The following is a 13146-nucleotide window of genomic DNA, read 5'->3' on the forward strand; positions in this document are numbered from 1 at the left end:
ATTATTATGAATTATAATACTTTTTAGTTTTTACCTAGTTTCCAGTTATATGTAAATTTCATTTAAAATTTTAAAAAAATTATGTCCAAATTTAGAATCAAATTTCAAAAGTTTGATGCTGGGATTTGAATAGTGCAATTAAAAAAGTGAATGTGAAACATGGAATCCTAAAACACAAGGATACGTGCATGCATGCAGGAAATATGCAATAATCTTTTTTTCACGTCTTCTTTCTGCAAACGTGATGTAACTGTTAGGAGGATAAGTTAATACTCCTTTGTCCCAATTTATCTGATATATTTCATTTTTCGATAGACAAACAATTTAAGTTTGATCGAAAGTTTGATCATGAAATCTTCAAATTTTTTAAAAATGAAATGTATATATTGTACACTACGTAAAAAATATTATAAGTCACAATAATTGATAATTCAAAATATTTAATAGATAGATAAAAATTACGGTCAAAGATAAACTTATTTGAATCTCGAAATTCAAAATGTGTCACGTAAATTAGAATAGAATAAGTATTAACAGTCATAGCTTTAATTTTCTCTGTTTATTGATATCTTCTCTTTTCTTTTCTTTTTTTCTCTCTTCTTGGAATCGGAGAAGATTAAGGGTGATAGACAAATTAACTTGTTCATTGCATATATTATTGACATTATAATATATAATGACATTGTATATATTATTGTCGCTAATAAATTAAATATAATGTAATGACAATTATATTATTGCGAATATGTATATATAATTGCAATAAAATCTTTTATTTGTTATAGTAAATTCAAATTTTTGTGCTCAATTGTTAAGCAAGTTTCAATATTAATGTTTTCGAACGAAATTGTATCAATTCAACTTCAAATGAGCTCAAATTCAGGATTTAGCTTCACTTAATAATTTTGAAGAAGAATTGACAACACCCAAACATTTCAAAATCAAAATTTCAAATCATAAGTTTCAATCTCTTCTATTTCATCACACTTTTTCTTTTACTTTATTAGCAAATGGTAAAAAACTAACCTCTTTTTCTTTATCAACAACAGCGAAAGAATTCCTTACATTTTTCAAAATGGTCATCTCATATAAAAGCTTAGTTAGAGGGCACACTTTTTATTATTTATTAATATTCTCAACACGCCTCCTCAAGTGCGGTCTTAATTTTTTTTTTTTTGAAGTGTGTGACCATCTCATCTGAGAGCACACTTTTTAATATTTATTAATATTCTCAACACGCCCCGTGAAGAGAGCACACTTTTTATTATTTATTAATATTTTCAACACGCCCCCTCATGTGCGGGTCTGATTTTTTTCATGGGCCAAGCACGGGAAAATTCTTTTTGATTTGGGTGATGGTAAGATTTGATCTCAGAACCTCTACATACTCTGATACTATGTTCAATTAGATCTTAGTCTTAACTCACAGTTCAAAAGCTAGCTCAAAGGGAGGAGGATTGCTCAAACCTCATAAGGAGTCACTCATCTCATTAACTATCAATGTGAGACTTTTGTCATTCTTTAACATTCCCTCCTCTCATTATGTGTTCCAAACACACGTTGATGCCTTTTATGAGACATAAAGAAAGGAACGACATGCCATGTATTTATTTTCTCAACTTTGGCCTTTCTATATATAACAAGAGAAAAAATTTATATTAAAAAAGTTAAGTTGTTCCTGGCAATTATTAACTGAAATCATTTTTCAGGTAGAAGCTGAAACAAGTGAACACAAGATGCAGTTAATTTGAGAGGAGTTAATGACTTGCTTTTTTTTTAAAACCGAACTTAATGATATTAACAACCAAGTGGAGGGGGACATAAAGCCTAACCTCCTTTTACATCTTAGGACAAGACAAATCCTATCCTGTTAAGATTCTGATCCAGAGATCTTAACAAAACAAAACAACTATATTAATGCATTTAAACTATAATTGTTAATGCATATAAATAAAAGTATTCAAGGTGGATCAAATTGCCAGGTATTAATCTTCTTGGCTCTTCTTAGAAAGGTTGGAAAATCTAATTTATTCATCCTAAGAAAACCTTTATTCACTTCTGGAAGATCCACTTCTTGCAAAAAAAATCTTCGGGTCTTGAATTTGAGTTTACATATTTTGCTAGAGCATCTGCCACTTCATTTGCCTCTCTATAACAATGTTTAACGATTATATTTTAGTGATTAATTAAGAGTTACATCATCAATAATACCTAGAACTCTCCAATGAGGCTTACAAATTCCATTGATCATTTGAACCACTATCGTGGAATCCAACTCAACTTCTAAAGCCTCAAAATGTTGATTAGAGCACCAATAAATACAAATTAATGCAGCTTGAGCTTCACTATAATTTTTAGTGCAAAATTGAGTAGGATATGAGAAGGCCATAATCATTCTTCCCATTTTGTTTCTAAGAATGCCTCCAACTCCAGCCTTCTCTTGATTTTTGATGTAGCTTCCATCAGTAGTAAGCTTCCAGGTTGTTCCTGATGACTTAATCCATTTGATCTATCATTGTTTTGAAGTTCTCAGCCATAAGACAAACTCTGCTCCAATTCCAGTTGTAATCTATAAAATTGAATTTTTTCCCCAAGGCCACCTTAATCTGAAACAAAGATTGAAAACATATATTAGAAACATAAACTTTTCTATTCTCATATTTTTGAATGCACCTTGCTTTCCAAATTTTCCAGCACACTATCATCGGAGTGACTCGAAATAGAAATTTATGGATGATATTCTTTGGTTGCTGTCTCCACCACTGCCAGATGATAACATTTACTGTATGTTAAGTTCCAATGGCCTTGAGATGATGTTCCACGTATGTTTGGCCATTTCACTTCCTGCAAAAACATGGCCAGTTGTTTCTTGACATGCAACAAAGACCTTTATGAATATTAAATTTGGATAGAGAAGCATCTAGAGGAAGATTCTTTTTCAAAAGCTTCCACATAAGAAAAAGAGATCTTGAAAGGAATTTCATTCATCCAGATATAGTTAAAAATTGGAGGAGCAACATTTTGACTTCTAAGAATTTCAAAGGCAGTGGAACAAGTGAATAAACCACTCATACTCAATTTCCATATGGCCTTATCCTCATTGCCAATAGGAATACTATTGAACAAGCTCAAAGTATTCAATGGAACCAAATCATTGATATCACCCAACTCTTATTGCTGATTAATAATGAAATTATTAATATTAACATTATCGGGCTTCGGAGTAGGATTAACCAATTGATAAAGAGAACCTTTATGTGTCCAGTTATCCCACCAAAACATGATATTGCCAGAATTAATCATCTAATTGATATTGTAATCCATTTTGTCCCTTATGCGAAGAAGATCCTTCCAGGTTGCAGAGTCTTTAGAAGCAATAACCTTCGAAACATGATTACAATTCTTTGACAATATTTAGCTTTTAAAAAATGAGCCTATAAATTCAGTCCTCAATCTCCACCATCTCTTAGAAGAGAAGGTGTTGCATATATCCAATAGACTTTTAAAGCCCAGACCACCTTCTTTGGTATGAAAACACATATTCTCCCAAGAAGACCGGTGATAAGTATTATTACCATCTTTTTCACCCCAGAAGAAATTTGCAAACTGTATTTTAATCTCTTTAAGAACAGTGATAGGAGGCATAAGAGCAGCAAAAGTATGTAGAGCCTGAGATTGGAGAATATATTTAATAATCACAGCCTTACCTCCCGGAGACAAGAGTTTGCCTTAATTGCCAACCTGCAATCTTGTTCAAAATCTTTTTGGAAATATCAGAGAAATAAGAAATTCTTTTCCCACCACAATATATAGGACAACCTAAATAGTTAAAGGGAAAAGATGTTTGCTTATAACCAGTCCACCTTTTGATCCTTCTGTTAAGCAATCTATCAGTCTTACTTACTGTGAGTAAGAAAGAAAGTTTTTTCTTGATTAATCTCTTGTCCTGAAGCTTGTTGATACAAATTCAATTGTTTCATAAGAAGCTTAATCGAGCACTTATCGCCAGAAGTAAACAAAACAATATCATCAGCATAACTAAGGTGATTAATCAGTGGTCCCTTGTTATGCATAGAGAAATTAGTGAACCTATGATTATGATTCAAATAATTCAAGGCTCTAGTATGCGTCTCAGCGGCAATAATAAAAAAAGCAGGAGATAAAGGATTACCTTGCTTTAGACCCCTGGTTGATTTAAAGAAACCAAATCTTGTCCCATTAACGATCACAGAGTATTAATTGTTCGCAAGCATTCGGTAAACCATTTCAATAAAAACCTCAGCAAAGCCTATTTTCCTAAGAACATAAGTTAGAAAGTTCCAAGATAGTTTATCATAAGCTTTAGACATGTCTAACTTAATGACTACATTGCAACAAGTAGTTATAGATCTGATATTATGAATAATCTCTTGAGTAAGAAGAATAATCTCAGAAATTTTTCTACCCTTGACAAAGCCAGATTGATTTTCCGAAATGATCATCGGCAAAATGCAATTGAGTCTCAAAGCTAAAATTTTGGATAAAATCTTATTAGAGAAATTGCTAAGACTTATAGGTCGAAGTTTGGAAAAACAATCAAGAGAAGTAACTAAAGTTAAACATGAATGAGTAAAGAATTTAGTGAGCTCGGCACCTTGAAAGAAAGAGATCACAAAAGATACTACTTCAGCCTTGATGATGTCCCAACAAAACTGAAAGAAATGACCATTGAATTCGTCTGCCCCAACACAACTGTTTGGGTCTATAGCCATTTTGATTTCTTCTTCTGTTGGGGGTTTTATTCACGTTTTCATTATCATCTGCATTAATAAGGTTATCGCAGTCTCTGATAAAATCCAAGTTAATATTCTTGGTTTGTCCAGTGAACATATGACTGAAATACTGTATGGCAGCCTCAAAGATTTTATGGTTTCCTTCGACCCATTGTCCTTGCTTATCCTTGATTTTGTAAATTTTAGCTTTCCCTGATAGTACTGTGAAAGTACTTGGTATTGGAATCTCCATCCGTCGCCCATTTGAGTCTAGCGTTTTGTCTGAGAATAGAATCTTCCGTTTTCAACCATCTGATGTATTCAGCCTTAGATCTATTGGGATTTTTTCTGTCAGCCTCAACGTATAAAAGTAGGTATGAAGTTTCACAAGTACTTGTCACTTCATGTACTAGCTTTTTAACTCGTTGGAACACATCTCCAATACATTCTCTGGACCACTTACTAAGCTCCGTAGCTAATGTTTTAAGTTTTTTATGCAATCTCCACATTGGATTACCTTGCACTACATCTTCCCAAACTGTTTTGACCTTGAGGAGAAAGTCCTCTTGATCAGTCCAGAAGTTGAGAAATCTGAAATATTTGATAACCTGTTGATCATCATTAGAGCAACTAACCAACAATAGATTATGATCAGATCTTGTTTGGAGAGGTGTTCCACTTTAATGTTGGAGAATTTATTAGACCATTCCTCATTGTGAAGGAATCTGTCCAGCCTCATATGAATCTTGTTTGTACCTCCTCTGCCATTACACCAAGTGTGTATATTGCCTACAAAACCAGAGTCAGTCATACCACAATCATCCATACAATTAATAAAATCAATACAAGTACTTAATCTAAACGGAATACCCCTTTTTTTCTCTTCAACGTCCATCATTATGGAGTTGAAGTCACCACCAATGACCCATGGGCCATCAATGATCGAATCTAAATCCCTGAGTTTTTGCCATAAATAGCTCCTCTTATTAGCCTTGGATCTTGCATAAACTATGGTAGTTCAGAGAGAATCACTGCTACCTTGCATACAAACCTGTAAAGTAATCTGTTGTCTAGATTTGGAAATCACAGAACAAATCAAATTTGAATTCCAAAAAAATCTAGACTTTACAGTGTGAATTAGAGATAAAACCAAGCCTTCTTCGATACTTGTCAATTTTGTTACTATTCAAGAATGGTTCCTGACTTCCTGTAAGGCAACATAATCAACTTTATATAATCTGACTAATTGAATCAGTCTATCAGTAGCGCCTTTGGAGGTCATCCCCTTTATATTCTATATAATAAATTTAATCATAAGGAATTTTTGGGGGGTGTTACAACCATTTTTTCCGTTTGTTTGGCTTCAATGACAGCATGATTACTTTCCCTTTTAGCCTATGTACCTTTGTGGTGTTTGTCACCTCTTGGAGACAAGCCTTGTTGTTGGATAACTTGTTCAAGTTCCTGATTGAATGGGTCTTTGATGTCTTTAGGAATAGGGGCAAACACTCCAGAAATGCTATCCACAAACTGTTCTTTTTCCACTTTCGATGCATCAAGAAAGCTATCAGGATCTTCGTCATCAGATGATAGTCATAACAATATTCTTGATCGGAGGTCTACAAACAATTGTCCCTCCATTTTTTGCAAACAAGTAGTGTCTGCAGTTAAAAGGTATTGTCCAGTATAATTTCCTTTGGAACTACTCTCTTGACAGGTAGTAATGTTATCAACAACGACCATCTGGTTAACTTCAATGTTATCTTGGCAATGCTCTTGTTGGTTGTCTTGTTCAACTATATTCTCAATTTGTCCTTGAGTTTTGTCAATTGACTCCTTTGTAGTGCCTTGTTTTGGTTTCCATTTTACCCAAAGCATATTTTTAAGGAAGACAGCCGGGGACATTTTCTTTTTCTAGCCCTTAACACCCACACTCTTATTTCCCTGCTCAAAGTCCTTCTGTTGTCGTATTTCTGATTGATCTTGCTGATGTTTTTCAACTTGTTGGGATTGTGTGCCCTGTTCTGTTTGTAACTGTTTTTGCTTGGCACTACCTTGTTGGACCTTTTCTTTCTTGTTGGTATGAATTTCTTTGTTTTGTACTTGTTTGTTCTTAGTATTCAGGTCATTTGAATGAGCAGTAGTACAATTGGTTGGTTTGTTCGCAACCTTCTTATTCTTCTTCCCGGTGTCTTGAATAAATCCATCGCCATCCTCATCTTTTTGTTTGTTTTGGACAGCTTTTGATGTGCTGGGAACATCATTTTGTATCATAGGTGTTTGTCCACCTTTGCCATTATTCCTCTGCCCACCTTTCATAACTTGTTTCTGCATATTTTGCATTTCATTCTTGTTTTGATTGCTATTTTCATCACTTTTCTCTAACTAATTTTCTTCCAAAGCTTTGGCTTTTTTCTTGGCTTCCGTTTTACATTTTGTGTGATCATGCCCTTGTAGCCTACAGGTTTTGCAAAATGCTGGAACTCCTTCATATTCTAATTTTTTATTTTAACCTTTCAAGACAGCCTCTTTTCCTTCCAAGCCAATCCAGACAGCATTTGGCAATGGTTTTATTAAAATCAACCTCAATTCTTACCTTGGCTAAATTAGGCCTTGATCTTACAATAGTAGCCATATCCTCCTTCAATGGAGTTCCAACTTGAGCTAAGATTTGATCAAGGTAGTCCCAGTTAAACAATTGATATTTTAACTCAGGCAACAATACCCAAATCGGGGCTAAAAATGTTTTTAATATCATGAATATCATGTTAAAGTGTGTTACTATATTATCTTAAAGTTTACGTTGTTAGAGAAATCACACTTTATTATTTAATTATATAAATACAATACTCCCCAGACAATAGCTGGTCGATAAGAAAAAGAGCAACTTTCACATATAGCACACATAAAAATCAAATTTGTATGATATAGCTATAGTTTGCATAATTGCGCTCCATAGCAAACTTTATCTTTGCTATGGCTATTAATATGTATATTTCGCTATACATATATAAAATAAACAATTATATAATCTATTTCGGTATACATATACAAAAGAATCAATTTTATAATATGTGTTTGTATAAAGCGAGAAAGAGAGAGACAAAAGAAAACTGGGTAGGGAAAGATCTGTATTTGTATAATCATAAGTGCATAGGACGAAAATGTATGTATTTGTATTTGTATATACAATTTTCTCTCGCTTTATACAAACACAAACACAATTTATACATTTGTGTTTGTATAAAGTGAGAGAGTCGAGTGAGAGTGGCGAGCGAGATCTTGAGAGGAGAGAGAGGAGAACGAAAAGATATGTATATACACAATTTTCTCTCGCTTTATACAAACTCAAATACATTTTATACATTTGTGTTTGTATAAAGTGAGAGAGATGAGGAGAGATTGCCCAACGAGAGTGGCGAGCGAGAAATTCAGGGAGAGAGACGAAATGACAACAGTTTGCTACGGGTTACAATTAAATCAAACTGTGGTTATAGCATTTAATTTGAATTAATAGTTTGCTATTTTATACAATTTTCCCTAAGAAAAATAGAGTTTATGGCCAAATTTGGGTTAATCGTAATTAATAATTTGTCCCATTTTTTTAACTCTGAGCTGGCAAATTAGGTACTAGTTTTTTCATAAATATATGAATGTTATATTTATTTAACATTAATTGAAACATGATTACAATCGAATATTCTTTATAATATAATCACAACTTCAATTTAATTCTTGTGATAGTATACAAATAAATTTAATTTATCTAATTTTTTAATAGGCAATTGGTAGGTTTTTGTAAACCAGAAACTCTTCCTCTGGCATTAACGCATGAAGCTTCAGTTTGCTGATCTTGGTAACTAAGATTCAGATTTTCAAGTATTAGGCCGCTACATGGATTAGTTATGCTACAATCAAGTTTCACTGTAATTTTTGTTGTCGATGTTCCATGTATATCTTGATAAGTTACCTCACTTATCTTTATGTCCGATCTCTATAAAAAAAAAAGAATAATATAATTAGATTAAGATAAGGGAACATGATCTAATGTTTTTATTATTGTATTGATAAATTAATTAACTTGTTCAATTAATACCTGCTGAGGACAACTCACATCATGATTAGGGCAGTAATTTTGATCTATGATAATTGGGTTTTTAACATTAACCATAACAATATGTTGAAACAGAATATTTCTAACAAAGCCATTGCTAGGCATTGCCCAAGTTTTGACTCTCACACCATTTGTTGTTCCACTGAAAGTCACAGTCTTAATTGTCACATTTTGGACTCCTAACTCTTGTTGTTTCCAGCCTAAGCTTCCAATGCTGCAACAACATCAAGTTTTCGACATACATTTTAGTTGAAAATATAAATCAATAAAAATGAAAGAAGTTGATTTTGTTTATAATAAATATAATATTTATGTTCCAAACCTTATTCCATGGCCAGGACCACATGCAATGCCTTAAATCCATAAGTTAGAAGTTCCAGGGAAAATAGAGATACAATCATCCCCAGTACTAAGTTGCGATTTCATAATAATACTAATTTCTGATAATAATTTTTCATGAATTTCATCAGTGTTTTTGCTATTTCCTTGAGCTAATACCTTCATTCCTTGTAGCTTCACGTTATGACATCCGTCTACCAATATTTGAAATTTTTGACTATTTTGTACCGTTACTCCACTCATTATATTGTTTAAATTGTAAAAGGTCTGCCTGCACCAATATTTAAGGTAAAATTAAAAAGAGATAGTTATGCTTGTTCGACATAAAACAAAAAGGAAACTGTAACCCATGATCGTTTGACATAAAATAAAAAGGAAAGTGTAACCCATGATCCACGTCTTCTTTCTTCATACGTGATGTAACTATTAGGAGGATAATATTATATTATATTATATTATATTATATTATATTATTGCCACCAAATATAATATAACGATAATTATATTATTGTCGCTAAATAATTGCAGTAAAATCTTTTATTTGTTATAGTAAATTCAAGTTTTCGAGCTCAATCTTAAGCGAGTTTCAATATTGTTTTCAAACGAAATTGTGTCATATTCAATTTCAAATTAGAAGTGTGCAAAAACCGAACCGATAAACCAAATCGAAAAAATGTTATTGATTTATTGTTATTGGGTTAACGATTTTTTAATGGTTTTATGACCAAAAAAAATCGGGTTATAGGTTCGGTATTAATTTTTAATATTGGGTTATTAGGTAAACCGATAACGCTATAGTAATTTACTACTTTTACCTATATATAAATATTAATCTCAATATCTTACTAGTTATATCTGTTGTTGACACCCAATTTTGACCCTCCATAATATAAATTAATCATCGAGCTTCTTAAATTCCAAACTATTTGAAATAATTGACTTTATAGAATTCAAAATATTTTCCAAGTCATTTTAAGTAATTTTATCATTTTTGTAAAGCTTATATAATTTCGTATATATTGAGTATATTTTATTAATATTTAAAAATCATCTAAAAAAGATTTTAGTTTTACTTAAATACTTGGTTAATTAGTTTAGCTAATTTATAGTATATATTTTTGAGTTAATTAGTTTACAATTAAATTAATTATTTTATTTTTGTTAAGATTAAGAAGCTTGTTAATTAATTATATTAATTCATTTTATTTTAATTTTTGCCTATTTCAACCAATAGTCTCAATTTGATCGAATTTGCAATTCACATGATTATTTTCTTAAGTTAAATAGACCACATTCTTGAATTACTTTTCAAAACCCATTTCCATCCAATTTCCAGACCCAAATCTGAGCCCAATTCTTTTTAGGAAAAATTACAGAAATCCCACATTTTAATTTACTTATTACCATTATCCCCTATAAGTTTTACAAATCTTCAAAATCCCTCATTTTCGCGCATCAGATTAATGTATCAGCGCTTATATTATTGTATCTCGCACATCAGATTAATGTATCAGCGCTTATATTATTGTATCTCGTGCATCAGATTAATGTATCAGAGCTATATAAGTGCTATACATGCGCGAGATACAATAATATAAGCGTTGATACATTAATCTGATGCGCGAGATACAATAATATAAGCGTTGATACACTAATATGATGTGCGAAAATGAGGGATTTCTGTAATTATAAACTTTTAAGGGATAAATTGTAATTTTGCCTTAAAAGTATGTGATTTTTGTAATTTGCCCTTCTTTTTAATACCAAGCCTAAAACCCTTCCATACAATCAGCCCATCCAATAACAACACCAAAAACCCAATTCCTTTTCCAACAAAACCAGTAACAATACAACGCAGCAAACCCGACCGCCCCTGCATTCATCATCTTCACGCGCGTCTTCTTCCTCATCGAAAATCGCGGAGAACCCGAAAATCTCATCCAACTACCCTACAGAACCCTAACCTAGTAGCCTAATTGATCACATCGCTGTCCCTTTTCCCCATTTTCAAAGATTTTCAAAATCTCTTCCATTGTTTGATTTTGAAAAAAAAAAAAAAAAAATTCAAAGGATTTTGAATTTTTTTTTCTTTCAACGGATTTCCCCCCTAAAATCGCCTCAACTTTCCCTATAAATAATCCTCTACCCTCAGTGATTAGGTAGGTTTTTTCGGAGATTGGATTTTATAGTGTAATAGTATTCTGTAATTAGAGTTTCTGGGGTTGCTATTTTGGAACTCGAAATTCCTCATGTGGTGGTCGAATAGCTCATTCAAGCTCGCCTAATCTCAGTTCGCTGCTCCAAAGAAGGTGACTTCCTCTCTTCTCCTATCTCATATTGGTCGATTTTACACTCAATGAATTATCTGTGTATTTGTTCTGTTTGAGTTCGGGTTAATCTGGCCATATGTGAAATACGGCAGAAGTGGCCATGAACATGTTTTCGTTTTGGACTTCCAGTCACTGATGCATTTTCTTACATATATTATTGATGACTTTGTTATATTAGTGTTATATATAATTTTATTCATTGTCTTTTGTGTCTTGTGTATGCTATTCCATATTCATGAAGGTATTCCATTCATCTTATATGTCTAGATCTATTTGGAAAGGGTCCTAACTTACATTTTGATTTAAATCTTCTAGACATGTTGTCTCCTTTAAAGTTATGTTTACTATTCGAATTCATATATTTCATGTCATAGTCTCTACATAATTTTGTTTCCCATTCACTCATCATTATTGGATTTTTAATTGGTAAGCTTTTTGTTACATTTTCATCACTGCTACTTTGGGATATTGGGTCATTGAAGTGTCATGCTACTATTATCACTATGTTTGCTATTACTACAACATATTTGGTGCTATATGTTTAGAGTTGTCAATTGATAGATCACTGCTTAAGTTCTTTAACTTTTTTTTCTCTTCGTTCTCATATATTGATTGAGCTGGACCAATTTTATATTTTTGATAAGAGTTGTGCCTTCAAGATGTGGGTCTTCTTGTGAATATGTATTTGAGATAACATGTCTCCTCGGAATTCCCCTACTACTGTTTTCTGAAACATCATATCAATTTGAGCATTTGAATGATTTTAGTCTTGTATTCTAGTTTGTTAGGCAGTAGGTGGATTATGCATTCTCATGGGTATATGTATTTACGAATAAGATTCTTTTTATTTTGTTTTGCTAAGATATGATCCTGGTTAAGTCATGATTATTTCCTCGGTTCATTTTGCATCTTTTCTAATCCTTATTTTATTTTTATTTTTTCATGCGACACCAATCCGAGTCCATTTTGGACTCCTCCTTGCATATCATTGAGTTGGACTATTCTCGAGTCAGCCCCCTATATATTCGGAAGTTGTTACAGGTCCCAGAGACCCAACATGCTGCTGGAAATTAGTTCAAAAGCCAAGAAATGGGTTGTACGCATATTGTATACAACATTATACACTAATATACAGGTTCAGTGCAGTAAATATGTAACCAAAAATGAAGATGCAGGTTGGAGACGTCAAATTAGGTTGTATACATTTAGTATACAGTTCGTTATGCACGAAAAAAGGCCAAAATACAACCCATATGCACTGATATATGATCAGTGTATACACTGATTTTGGACGCGAAAATGGGCTAAAGCCCATCCTTTTGCACAGCAGGTGGCCAACAGCACAGTTAACTCAATGGGCCAAAGCCCATTTTTGGCTAATAATAGATTTAGCACAGGTTGGGCCAAAGGCCCAAATTGGATTCTCTTCCTTTATCATTTATTTATGGACAAATTACTTAACTACACTCCTTTACTTACCTTAGTATCCATTTATCCCTACTTATTTCAAAAGTTTCAAAAATCCCTTATTTTACCTATGTATCCCGTGCACAACGCTATGTATCCCGCTATGTGAAATGTATCAAACGCTATGTATCCCGTGCACAACGCT

At 32.6% G+C, this 13146-nt stretch overlaps 1 pseudogene; it reads right to left on the minus strand.

Annotated features, from left to right (window-relative positions):
- Nucleotides 1–8451: 8451 nt before the first annotated feature.
- On the minus strand, nucleotides 8452–11114 carry LOC125836504 (polygalacturonase-like; annotated as a pseudogene).
- Between the last annotated feature and the right edge of the window lie 2032 nt (nucleotides 11115–13146).

The sequence above is a fragment of the Solanum verrucosum genome, unplaced genomic scaffold (assembly GCF_900185275.1).
Source record: "Solanum verrucosum unplaced genomic scaffold, falcon-dt-bn FXZP01000278.1, whole genome shotgun sequence".
NCBI lineage: Eukaryota > Viridiplantae > Streptophyta > Magnoliopsida > Solanales > Solanaceae > Solanum > Solanum verrucosum.